General features: G+C 39.7%; 1 protein-coding gene across 2 annotated transcripts in view; it reads right to left on the bottom strand.

Annotated features, from left to right (window-relative positions):
* Positions 1 to 14440, bottom strand: part of COL8A1 (collagen type VIII alpha 1 chain) — a 160353-nt gene that overhangs the window by 133859 nt on the left and 12054 nt on the right. The gene's annotated exons all lie outside the window — the stretch shown is intronic.

Here is a 14440-nt window from a genome sequence, read left to right as displayed (position 1 = left end):
AAAGGGTGATGGAAAAAATACAATTAAAATTAAATAAAATATAAAAAAGCCAATTATGAAGTCAATTAAACTGCCTTTTTAAAGGCTCTTTTTAACACAGGTCTGATAAAAAAGGACACCTTGATGTAATGGTTAGTAAAAGTGATGAGTGGGCTATGGTAGATGTTGACTCTGATGAAGAATGAGTAAGTATTCCTCATTATTCTTAGTACTTGTGATCAAATGTTGAAATCCTTTTAAACCTAGACTTGGCAGAGTAGATTCTCTTACCTAGAGAAAAAACATGGCACCATCCAGGAGTTTGAAAAATGCCTCTCTGTCAGAGATGCCATTGTTTTTTTTCTTTGATTAGCTGAGCATACGGGCTTGAGTGCTCTTTTTCCAAGCCATTCCCCTCCCCAATAGGCACAGATGCAACCGAAAAACAGACTTCTTGGAAAGCCAATGGGGTAATGGGCAAAATTATCTTACTTATGATTTCAAAGTTGAGTTGATGCAATGCTGTGAAGAAACCTTTGGAAAACCTTTAAGTCTGAGTGAGGGGAGACCTAACTCAGAGAACTGGGCTTTCCCAAGCACCCTGTAATTACTTCACATTATATTTCACATTGTCTTGTAATTGCAACTTTCCTTGACCTTCTTCAACTGAATAGAGGGCCTTGTTTATTTTGCTGATCTTTGAATCCCCAGAGCCTGGTATATTCCTGACTTATAATAATTATTTCCTGATTAAATGGACAAGTGACACAGAGGCTCCAGAGGAGTGACACAGGTTTGTGGAGTTCAGCCATGTCTGCTTTAAGGTTCTTCAGTGGAAATTATCCTTCCCAAAGCGATAATGGAGGGCGGCATAGACACTTTGCAGAGACAAAATCAGACTGTCTGATCAGGTACTACCTTTATGCTGTCCTTCAAGCACACAGCTCAGCTCAATGTCCTCTCTGTTCAAATCTTTGCCTGAAAAAAGTGAGATTGGCTACTTTTAGGCTCAAATTTTTTGTGATGCATGTCATACATGTATGAGGCAGATATGAAAAAACATAGACCAAGGGACTGCATGTCTGAAATTCATAGAACTCTTTAGAGATAACAATGCAAATGCCGGGTGGTTAAGAACCTGGTGACATGGCCATCTGGTGCCAGACACGGAGCTCCATCTGGCTCTCTGGACTTCGACTGCAGTGCTATTTTCTCTCTGCCACTGACTCACAAGGCCTTTTCTGGGTGAGGGGGACATATAAAATATTACTGCTTTGCACATAGATATCTGAAAAATATTCCAACAATTTATAGTTCCCACTTCTCTCCAACGGAGCCGACTATCTACCTTGATGGACACCTGTAAGACACCTTAAAAGCTTTTCAGTTGCTTTCTTAAATTTGCAATGTTGGGCAACGCCCTGTTTGGTTTCAGGGACTGTAGCCTTGCTGACAGGCAAAAGGGCCCCAAGGCTGGAGCTAATCAAGGAGACCTTGGGAAAACAGGCCACTGAGGAGACGAAACCTGTCCCCCTGGCAGGGGCGCAGCCCCTGTCTCCCTCACATCACCCTGCTTGGCCCTGTGGTGGTCGGTTAGTCAAAGGTAAAATTCCTCAAGAGGAGGGACAACCTAACCAGACACGGCCAGTATGGGCAGCAGACAAGGACTTGGGGGACATGGAGAAAGGGCAGAAAGGCCTGTACCCCTTGGCTCAGCTTGGACATGGCCAGAGTCCTCATTCTATCTGAAAGAAGTCTCCTTATCTCTTGGTGGCTCTGCCCCACCCTGCCTGGCTCAGGCTTGAGACAATACTAAAGGGAGCTACAGCCCTAAACTGGATCGGGAAGTTCTTAGGGACAATCAGATCTAGAAGTAAGTTCCTCTAAGCATGCTTTGTTCTTCCCTCAAAAGTGATGACAACAGAGAAGGAGATTTACATTATTCATAGATCCTGACCTGAGGCAGATCCCTTGTGTACCTCCAATTGTTATCTGTGATCTCTATTTGTTTTCTGGAAGCATAGCCTTTTGACATTGATTGATGAGCTTTGCATCCATACCCCTGTGCATATGGTTTTCAATAAAAGCCTTTGGACAGGGGGGTTTGGGGCCTTCTCCACTAGAGGGAAGTTGCCATGTCCCCTCTCCTGGCAGAGGAGTGTTTGCGATGACTCGTGTTTATTCCCCCATCCGTGACAACCCCGGGACGGGCTCTGCGGGATTCAGAGCTCCGCTCCCTCCTCAGCTGGCTCTGGACAGTGACCCTCAGATCCAGGAGCGCCCGCGCCCTGCGCTCCCTGCAATGCGTCGCCCCCCCCCATGATATTGCAATAGCTGTACATGTTTGTTGAACCTTTTCCAATCAATTCAAAAGTGTGGAGATACAAAGTATAAGAACTAACCATCTACCCTCCTTAGTGCCACCATTGCCCAGTGGGTAATCTAATTAACAGTTTGATGTATACCACAGTCTTTTATATATTCATACATGCACATGCCACTTACATACACATATGCATGTGTACATGTATATAGATTTTTTAATTAGAATAAATGAGATCATTGTTATGGGTTTAATTGTTTTCCCCCAAAATTCAGATGTTAAACTCCTAACTCCCAATACCTTAGAATGTGATCTTGTTTGGATAAGGTTACTGCAGATGTAATCTGTTAAGATGAAGTCGTACCGAAGAAGTGTGGGCCCCTAATCCAATGTGACTTGGAGTCCTTATAAAAAGGAGAAATTTAGACACAGAGATAAACGTGAACACAGGGAGAGCACTGATAAAGGGAGAGACTGGGGGGATGCATCCTGGTAAAAATTGCCAGTAAACCATCAGAAGTTTGTAGAGAGGTATGAAACACAGTCTTCCCCACAGCCCTCCAATAGAACTAACTCTTCTGGCATATTGATCTTGGTCTTCTGGCTGCCAGAATCGTGAAATAAATTTCTATTGTTTTAAGTTACCTAATTTGTGGTATTTTGTTATAGTTGCCTTAGCTAAATAATAATATGGTCATTATAAGCATGTTGTTCTTAAAATTGCTGTTTTAACTTAAAATATTAATCTTCTACATCCTTCTAAGTTACTACATGTATACAACATTTTTTCAACAGCTGCATGGCATTCTATTCAATGGCTATTTTTCATTTAAAGGATTTGCATGTTCTCACCACTACTATAATTAGCACCATTATTCTTTTAAAAATTGTGGTAAAACGCACAAAATATAAAATTTACCATCCTAACCATTTTAAGTGTTTCAGATCAGTAGTGTTAAGTACATTCGTATTGTTGTGCAATCTCCAGAATTCCTTTCATCTTGCAAAAGTGTCGTTCTATACCCATTAAACATCTTTCCATTCCCCACTCCCCTCACCTCCTGGTGACAACCACTCTATTTTCTCTCTGTGAATTTGACTATTGACTATTTGAGGGACTTCATGTAAGTTAAATCATACAATATTTTTCATTTTGTGACTGCCTTGTTTCACTTAGTATAATTCCCTCAAGTTTCACCTGTGTTTTAGCATGTGTCAGAATTTTACTCATTTTAAAAGCTGAATAATATCCCATTATATATGTATAGACCATATTTTGTTTATGCATTCATTCAACCATCAATGGACACTTGGGTTGCTTCTACGTTTTGGTTATTGTGAATAGTGTGCTATGAACAGAGGTGCACAACTATAATTTTGAGGCTAGGCTTTCAATTCTTTTGTGTGCATATACATATATATGAATATATATGAATGTGTATATGTATATATTCATATTCAGAAGTACAACTTCTGGGTCACATGGTAATTCTATTTTAATTTGTTTAAGGAACTGCCACCCTGTTTTCCATAGTAGGTGTACCATTTTACATTCCTACCAACAGTGCATATGGTTCCAATTTCTCCATATTCCTGCCAATATTTGTTACTTTGTGTGTGTTTAAATAGTTACCATCCTAATGGATGTGAGACTGTATCTCATTGTAGTTTTGATTTACATTTCCTTAATAATTAGTGTTAAGCATCTTTTCATGTACTTGTTGATTATTTGTATATCTTCCTTTGAGAAATGTCTATTTAAGTCATTTGCACATTTTAAAAATTGGGTTGTTTTATTTATTTATTTTGTTGAATTGTAGGAGTTCCTTGGATATTAACCCCTTGTTAGATATGTGATTTGCAAATATTTTCTCCAATTCCATAGGTGACTTTTCACTTTATTAATTGTGTTCTTTTATGAACATCATTATTCTTATACCCTAAGGCAAATGTGAATATTTTTGTAGGATAGGTTCTTGGGGTGGAATTCCTGGTTAAACCTCCAAAAGTTGTACCAATTTACACTCTTACCAATAATGTATGACTATTCCCCCATCTCCATTCCCTTGTCAGCACTACATAAGAGATATATTATAAAAATTGACATAGATGTTGAAAAGGATATTTTTATACACAGCCACTCTGTTCTTCAAACAGTAAAAGCCTGTTACATCACGGTTAGCTATTAAATGTATTTTGGTCAAATAATGTTCCCTGGACCTTTAACACATACATATAGTAAAAAACTATAACCTAGAAATTGGTTCTGCCCCCAGCCTTAGGGTAAAAAGCTTTTGCTTTTTTACTAAAAGCTCTATAATTAGTTCTTTTACCTTAAGTGATTTAGTTTAATGAATGGTGCCATTTTATAAATTGAGTAAATAAATCCACTCCAATTCATAGCTAGAAAAATTATAGGAGCAGCCAGTATGCCAGAATGACTCAAGTCTATGCCAAGGGTTCAGTCTCTCAGCCCAGAATTTTCCCCAGTGCCAGCCCCTCTGCACCACCATCGACTTCGTTGCAGGGGCTAGAAGAGCCGAGCGAACCAAAATGTCTGTCACTGGGACGATGCGCAACAATGTCCCACAGACTTGGTGGGAGTTGTTCATGGCACTGGGAAAAGAACCTGGCCAATCAGGATATATTGTGCTTATATTTTAAAAAATAATTACAGGAAGATAATCGTGCTTTTAGGTTTTGGGACCAGCAGCGGACAAAAGCAATGAGGTTCTTGGCCTTAAACCATATCACCTGTGTAAAGGCAGATGCGGTCCCCGCACTACCGTTAGGGAGGTTTTGCAAAGAAACCTTGTCCTTACACATTGCCTCTTCTTTCCCTGCGGGGACTCTCCACAGAGCACTTGTGAAGGACGAACTATGCTTATGGACGAACACTTACTGTCCTGTGTGATTCTGGGTTGGAGCACAAGTGTTTCACTGTTCCTAAGCTCCTCTACTGCAGTTTATTAAAAACCAGAGAAGTGGGGCCTGGAGCTTCCATACAGCTTTTTTAGTTTATTGGCTCTATTTGCTTGTAAAAATATGTTTTCAATTACACTTAAAACATTCGACTCAACTGATTTTGGGAACGTCAGATGTATTGTTTTTCCTGCCCACATCACATACATTCTGGTTTACTGGGGACCTAAGGTGCAGTGTGCACTGACATCAAATGGCCAGTGATAGAACAGAGTCTTGGGAGGAAGGTGCAGAGTAATCTGAAGCTATAAATAATAGGAGGAGTAACAAAAATCAGTGTTTATTCTGGACTCATTGCGAGCATGACAGATGATGGGCAGGACCATAAATGACAAAACTATATGTAAAACGCAAAGGAAAAAAAATGAGACTGCTCAGGACAGAAGACCAAAACAGGAAATGTTGGTTTGAGGTGAACCTCTTTTCCTCAGATAGAACTTTCTAGGTTTTTCTCTTTTTTTTCAGGCAGCCATATCTAATTATTTTTCTTTGACAATAACGCAAAATTGGAAAGAGCTTTAAAACCACAGGCTCAGTGGGCCTAAAGGGGACATTTTTTGTTTTCCTCAGAGAAGTAATAGCTTACAATAAATTCTTCATAGTTATTATTATTGGCCTTTATGTCCAGGCCCTGGACAAGGAAATATTGTTTTATTGAATGCTGGTTAAATATTCATCTGTCCAGACAGAATGCATAGATGGATTATACTGGCCATGCCCCAAACAGGAGGAGGGAGGCCACAGTGAAAACTTAAATGGGAGTTTTGACTAAAGTGCCATAAAGTACCCCCCTACTGCCATACACATGACCCTGGTTGGAAATTCTAAGGGCCAACCACGAGTCAGCTATGCATTATCCATGAGACATATATCATATGCAGAGCAACTGGGGGCTCACAGTGCTGAGCTAGCCATCATCAGGGAAGGATATTTGCTTCCTACTCTTATTCTCCATGCTTAACCAGATATGATAGTTGTCCCCACTCCCAGCCTAGGACCTTAAAGTGCAAAAGTGTTATTTGGGATGCTGATTCAAAGTACAATTTCTGGCCATATTTCAAACACGAGATTCTAACTCATCAGAGTTAGCCGGGGGTGGGGAACCTCAATGCAGGTAGTCCTTGGACCACACTATGACACACTCTGGGAAACTCTGCCCAGGATGAGGATGAGGGGAACTGGCTAGGTGTTGTGAAATCAGTTCTTCCTTGCCATGATTGCTAAGGGCCTGTCTTAGACCTTCCTTCATGCCTTGCACTGTTGGTTACTAAAGACTTCTCTTGGCTTTGAACTACTTTGACCAGACTTGTGACCATTCACTTTTTATAGAACCCTAGCCAAGCCTGGAATCTATTATTTTGCCTCTGATATCTGTGCTCCTCTGATTATCATTTGTGCATCCTTTATTCATTCTTTCATTCAACCAGCACTGAGCACCTGCACTTGGTTTCAGGCTCTGTTCTGGGAATACTTTGCTTAGTAAGACAGACTCAGTTTAGGTCATCATGGTGTCTAGACCAGCAGGAGAGACAGCCAGTTAATTAAAACAACTACAGAGAAAGTATTAGATGCCACAGAGGACTATGAGGCGATATGATCCAGTCCAGGGGGTCAAGGAAGGCTTTTGGGAATGTTTAGGGAGCTGGGAGGTGATGTGAAGGCAGAGTGTTCCAGGCAGAAAGACAGAGCTATGTGAATGAAAGCCTTTAATGATAAGAGACAGGGCACTTTCAGAGAATGCTGTGATTCTAGGGTAGAGTGGGGCTGGGGACACCAGGTGGGGTGGCATGGAATGGATCTGAAAAGAGGTGGGCAGGCCCAGACCAGGCCTGGTAAATTCTATGATGGAGTTTGGGTTTTAATTTGAGGGCCATGTAATACTCGTGTCTCTGAAAGATTTTATACATGGTTGGGTCACAATCTAGTCTGTGCTGAGATGGAAGGCTACAGCTGCAAGAGGCAGACAGTGCAAATGATTCAGAGTGAAGTTCTAGAAGGCAGGAGGGGTGGGATGAAGAGCACCCACAGAACATGTGATGGAAGAGACTTAGGAAGACAAATATCTCTTCCACTGTAACAAGAGGAAAGGAGCAAAGGATAGAATGGCCTGCAGGTGAGATGTGTTTGGTAACAGTAAGTTGAGGATGTTATTATAGAAATTTCCTGCCAGGGAGAAAAGAGTGACACTTGAGATGTCCTTAGAGCATTTTAGGTAATGAGGGTTTCACACTGAGATAAATTCTTCAACTGCTTGATATGTAGGATAAACCAGAGACTTAATCTTATCAGCCAACCCAGAATCACACAGGACAGTAAGTGTTCGTCCATAGTGTCAATAGCTTATATGACACTAGCTATTTAGAAATGTACAGAAACTATTTTTTTTTCAGATTTTGAGTGTATTTACCATTTAAACCAAAACAACTATAAAACATTAAGAAGTCAGGGACATACTAAGTCTCACAAATGAATTAATATGCATAAAAGCTCTTTGTACGCTATAAAGTTGTATGACTATATTAGATTGTGACAGATTGTAAGAAAGTAACATCTAAGACAACAGAAAGCATGACATCTGATCAATCTTAGGATGTAATGATGTTTTTCAGTATCAGAAATCTCTTGGTTCGAATTCTCAGTGCCTCCTCAGCTCTCTGAACCATGTTAGACATTTTCCTACCAATGAAGGATGGGGCCAGCTTTTCTAGGCACAAAGCTGCACCATTTTCCTATTTGTCCTAAGAGCAAATTGAAACTGAGAAACCATCTTATGGCCTGAAAAAAAAAAAAACAAAACCCAACGAAAAACCAACTCACAATTTCATTGAGAGGCAAAGTTCAGCCCCTTCTTTTGTCAGAAAGTTCTAACAACAGAAAAGGGCTTCAATGGGGACTGCCTGCCCAAGCAGACTTTTCTCACAAATGCATAACACTGGACAGATTTGGACAGATTTGGAATGTGCCATTCTTTGTGCAAAAACGTTTTTCCACTCTCGGCCTTCCAAAACCCAGAGTTCAAAGCTTCACTACTACTTTTTTCTGTGGGAGCAAATTGACCACAACACTATTAGAAAAAGACGTGAGTCAGTGTGTTTGGCTCTTTGTCTCTTTGTGGTGTTCTTTGGAAAGAAAAGATTGTAAGGAAAGAAAAGCAGGGAAAAAAAGACTAACTTCCTTTGCATCTTTTCCTTGAGGGGTGTTTGCTTAAAAAAATAATAACCCCAAACCAGGCTATTATTGCGATTTATATTAAGTATTTCCAAGTTTTGAAACAGGAACAAAGTCCACCATGCCCTTGTGAGGTAAGCTTTTGTTTTTCTCATTATACAAATAGATAAATTGAGTCACTGAGCAGTGAGGTAATTTCCCTGATCTCAGTTGCATTAGATGAAAAGAAAGCAAAAACTCAAGGTTTTGGATTCCAGGTATCCCTTTGATCTTGCTTTTATTGGAAGCTGACAATCAAAATGTTAATAATCCGTTATACTGTGTGTTAGGGAGATGAGGTTTTCTAGCTTAACAGTAATTCTAACATTATGTAATTTATGCATACAGTTGACTGTTGAACGGCATGGGTTTGAACCCTGTGGGTCCACCTATATGTGGATATTTTTCTCCCCCGTGCTCCTTCCAACAGCAATTGGGAGTTCATGATTCAAGGGCTGACTGGATGCATTGTTCTACACCATTTTATACAGGGGACTTGAGCATCTCTGGCTTTTGTTATCTGTGGAGCGTCCTGGAGTCAATCCCCTGCAGACTTCCAGGGACAACTTAAGTTTTGGGGGAGTAAAAAGTTTTACGCTGTGCGGGCATTTGGTGCCCCTAACCTCTGCATTGGTCAAGGGTGGACTGTGTATATTTGTGTGTGTGTATATACATACACACTCATACATATTAAAATGGTTATTCTCAAGTTTCCTTAATCTTTATGGAATGAGACATTTTGGATAAGTAAAATTTTCCCAACAGCTGGTATTTTACATGCATAAGGATCAAAATATGCTTGTTTTGACATAATATATTTAAGTTACATAATTTTCTTAATTCTCAAAAGATGCTACTAAATATGTTAGCATTTATAGTCAGCTGTAATTCAGTGACTTTTTCAGGAACTTCCTGAGGCTATATGACTATCTCTTCAATGAATGCCTTTATGCTTTTGTAATTCTTATCTTTTCATAGTTTCTTTTTCTGTTCCTTTATGTTCCTTTTTCTGTGCTAGGCTTCCATACTTCCGGTTTTCCTGCTGTCCAGTATATTTACTTGTTGCAGCCCCTTTCCCTTTTCTAATTAGGTACTTGAATCTGCACCATTCTTAGGATTCAGAGGACCATGTTTATTAGAATTATTTGTAAAGTAGAAGTGAACAGGCTTAAAGTGAGGACTTCATGAGATTTCTTATGACTATAAACCTTAATGACCACTGTCTTTTTCATTTTCTGAGTCCTTTGGACTTTTGTCCTCAGTTGTATTCTATAGGGTGGAAGTTTTCAGGAATTAGAATTCTAGATAATTAAAAAGTTGCCTTAAGTATATTTTAATTCTAATACTCAACTTGGAATAATTGAATTTTTCTCCAGTGAGTAAGATAGGATTTATCCAACAAGCAATTATTGAAAGCAAAGTGCCCGACTGTTCCAGACAGAGCCTCGGGATCTCCCAAGGCTTGGGGTTGTCCTTGGGGCCATCGGTAATCACCGTACCCTGTTGGCAACAAAATTAAGAAGATTTCATAACAATTTTAGTTGAAAGAATATCAAATAAAGGAGAGTCTACTGTTTTGTCCATATGTGTGTATGCACGCATGCGCATGTGTGTTGAAAGTCTGAAAATACATCTAATAAGGTGCTAACTTCTTATTTTTTTGCACCCAGGGAGTGGAACAGAGCTTGAATTTATTATCTTTGACAGTCACTGAATGGGAGCTCTTTGCTGGTGCAGATGGACATGGTGAGAGAGGACACCGGCCCCAGGGAAGGCTCGCCACACCTTGATTAGCATGAAAACTGCAGAAAAAGTGGTCTCTTTGAATAAAAAGATGAAAAGGGGTTCTCGTACTTCCTGTGCATTTATGTTCCAAGTGGCTTTTTACTGGTTTCTATGCCTTTCAGCTGCGAACCATGGTGTAGGTGAAAACAGTCTTCCTGGTGTACAGCATAGAACTTGAAACATGGTGGGTCCCCATAGTTATTTGTTGAATGAGTATGTGAGGCTGAGATTGGGGTCCTAAACAAACAAAACTAGGATAATCGAACTTGAGGGGCAAAATCTTTTAAAATCCTCTGCTCTTTCGTCCTTTGCCTTTTTGAACTCAGATGCCTTCACTGTAGCTTGCAATTTCCCTTATTCTAATATTGGGTTCTCAGAGTCCTTTTTTTTTTTTTTTTTTTTTTTTTTGAGGAAGCTTGAATTGAAAGATTTCTTGATAATGAAGGTATAGTGATAAAAAAGGTTAGGACTTTTTTATTTTTATTTTTAACCAGGACAATGATATTTATATAAGGTAGGATTCTGGTGTGCTGACGTTGAATGTCATAGGGAGCATGCACATAGCTTAAGGTATATTACTGCATCAGAATGCAGGGGCCTGGATGCATTTGGGATGCATTGGGAATGCAGGGATGTTAGGCAACCTCAATGGGAGTGCTGTAGAGCACAGGAGCATAAAACTCCAAAAGCCCACGGGCTGGACGAAAACCTTATTTGAGACACCGAGGATAGCCATGTTTTCCCTGATGATGGCACAGCTGCCTATACACAATGTGCGCTGCCATGGTGAAAGGAGGGAGTGGCCTTGGATTGGAAGGGATGTACAAATCATAGGAATTTCTTCCTTTGGGGAGCTGGTAGGGAGATTGAAGTAGTGCCATTCAGTATAAGCAAACAAATAACAAGAACAAAACCAAAACCAAAAAAGGTAAATCGTCCTTCCTCCTCAAAAACTCCCCAAACCTAAAAGACTAGACATCTAAATTAGTGCATAAATAGGCCACCCTGCCATCATGACAAGCTAATAGCAGCACATTGGAGTTCATCAAGTTCATTCAATAAACTACAAGGCAAAGAGATCCTTGGTGTCCTTATCTGCAATATGTAGAAAGCCACACTTGAAGCTTCTACTCATCCAAATGCCCACTATGCTGGCACTTAAGTAAGCATTCAATAATCAGTACTTATCAAATAACTTTTACTGAGCACCTTCTGAGTTCCAGATGCTTTTGCACATATTATCTTTTCAAACATAGATGACAATCCTGAGTAGTAGACTTATTTTAGAGCAGAGGAAATGAAGGTTCAGTGAGACTCACTGTCTTGATCAGTATGGCTGCGTTGCGAGGTGGTAGGAGCAGGATTTGACCCCGTGAATTATTATGCTACATTCAGTGCTTTTAACTCACAACACTATGGTGGCTCCTCATAGATGATTTCAGACGTTTTGTTATTTTCCCCATAAATGCATTTTGGCATCAATTAAAAGAGAGATTTTAAAATATCCTTTTATTTATTTATTTTATATTTTTTGTTGTTCAAGTACAGTTGTCTTCATTTTCCCGCCACTACTTTCCCCCACTGCACCCATCCCCACCTCCCACCCTCAGTCCTACCCTCCTTTGGTTTTGTCCATGGGTCCCTTATACCTGTTCCTTGATGACTCTTCCCCTTCTTTCCTCCGTTAGCCACTCTACCTCCCCTCTTGTTACTTCCAGTTTGTTCTTCATATCAATGTCTCTGGTTATATTTTGCTTGTTTGTTTTGTTGATTAGATTCCATTTATAGGTGAGATCCAATTAAAAGATGGGCAAAGGACCTGAAGACTTTGCCAAGGAAGACATAGAGACATACAAAAGGATGCTCAGAATCACTAGCTATCAGAGAAATGCAAATTAAAACCACAATGAGATACCACTTCACACTGGTCAGAATGGCCATCATAAGCAAATCAACAAAAAACAGGTGTTGGTGAGGATGTGGAGAAAAGGGAACCCTAGTGCACTGTTGGTGGGAATGCAGACTGGTGCAGCCATTGTGAAAAAGAGTATGGAATTTTCTCAGAAAACTAAAAATGGAACTGCCATTTGACCCAGCAACTCCACTGCTGGGATTACACCTTAAGAATATTGAAACACCAATTCAAAAAACCTTTGCACCCCAATGTTCATAGCAGCACAATTTACAGCAGCCAAGTGCTGGAAGAAACCTAAATGCCCATCAGTAAAGGAGTGGATCAAAAAACTATGGTACATTTACACAATGGAATACTATGCAGCAGAAAGAAGGAAGGAGCTCCTACCCTTTGTGACAGCATGGATGGAACTGGAGAGCATGATGCTAAGTGAAATAAACTAGGGGGTGAAAGATAAATACCGTATGACCTCACCTATAAGTGAAACTTAATCTATAAAACATCCTTTTAAAAATACAGGCTGGCTTTAAATGGATTGTGTATTCTTTAAAATCATTAACTGTACAGCAGACAAACTACAAAACTATTCCTGCTGATTATCAGTGGCATTTCTTATGTTGCTGGTCCTTCCCCCACTGCAAATCTGCTTGTCCACAGACTATTAATAGAATGTTGTGAATTATTCTTTGGGGATAAAATGTCCATGATGTACCAGTTAAAGAAGAGAGCATAGGAATCTGATCTATTGTTTTCATGTTCTGGTTCCATTACTTATAGCTATTTGACTTTGAGGAAGTTACTTAACCTCTCACACAGTTTCCTGCCTCACAGGAAGTGATTGGGATAGAATGCACTAATATAAGAATGAGCTTTTAGCATCCTGCTTGGCACAGAGTAAACTTCCAATACACATTAACTGCTATTATTGTTGAGAATTTGGGTTCTACCTTCTTGAAAACCACATTTTCAATCACTAAATCTAGCTTACTAAAGTAACCTTTACAGACCATTCTGTTTTTCTTTGCTACAGTTTCTCATTTATGCTGCCAGGATGTCCTGGACCATTCTTGGATATGATTCTGTTAAGACTCAGTCTGGATTAGCAGAAAGGAGGACTTCAGGAATGGGGTGATCCAGGCTCATATTCCATCTCCAACACTCTCTACCTAAATGATGTGAAATTTACTTAACCTTTCTAAGCCTCCACTGCTTCATGTGTAAAATGTAGACAAAATCCTTCTTTATCTAATTCAAATAAAGGAATGTATATAAAATCCAGATCATAAACTGTACATCTCTCTACAAAGTTACTTTATCATCATCATCACTGTCTTCAAGTTTAAAAGTTCACAAATTATGATACTTACTAATACTCTTTTGCTGACGTGGCAACAGTAAATTTTATTTCATAAAAACAAGATTCATAAAAACAAAAGGAATAATGGATTCTTTCTTTAGTCACTGGCTTATGTCTGCAGATGAGAATTTTATTCATATATATTCACATGTGACTTAAACACATGGTGATTCTTTTATGGCTAAATATAAAAAATTTACAAGTTAAATGTTATTGCTATCTTTACCATTTACTCTAGAGCTTGCTTATGCTGCAATTTGTAAATATTTTACAAGGCAGGGTAAAATACAGATCCGTAATTATTTCTCGATGTTGTCTGGCTCATGATAACAGGGTAAATTCTTTTACTATTTTTAAAAAGTTTTCATTGAAAGTTTTTCCAGTCACTCCAAATAAACTTAGCTGCTCATGGAAAAGATGCAGCTGACTGCCCTGGCTTCTTGAGAGTCCCCTCTGCCCTTGTCCCGTTCTTCACTGAGTCAGGAGGAAGGCATGTGGTGTGGCCAACCTCTGAAATCATTAAACATCTCCTGTAAACTGTTGCTGTTAGAGACTCACTCTGGTTTATTTTCTGAAGGCTTATTAATAAGTCAGAATCTAATCCGCAGCCAGAAGGTTTGATCACTTTGCTTTTGGCTTTGCCAGGGACAGGATTTTATTGCATGGCTGGCCTGTTGGCATGATAATTCCTGAAGGGCCATTGGTAAGCCAGCATGCGCCAGGGGCACATCGTTGCCAAATTCCAACGACATGCTGCCACCTCCCCTTGTCCTGCTGGTAGAGGGTTCCCTCTTCATAGTGCCTCAGGTTGTTCACCAGAAGTAGAGACAAAAATGCTCTGGAAAATCTATGATAAAGAACTTCCTTCAGAAGGTGATAGGGTTTCAGAGAG

This window comes from Pteronotus mesoamericanus, unplaced genomic scaffold (assembly GCF_021234165.1).
Source record: "Pteronotus mesoamericanus isolate MK-2021 breed Mesoamerican mustached bat unplaced genomic scaffold, CSHL_Meso_final contig_42, whole genome shotgun sequence".
Taxonomy (NCBI): domain Eukaryota; kingdom Metazoa; phylum Chordata; class Mammalia; order Chiroptera; family Mormoopidae; genus Pteronotus; species Pteronotus mesoamericanus.
This window is presented reverse-complemented; position numbering and strand designations above follow the sequence as displayed.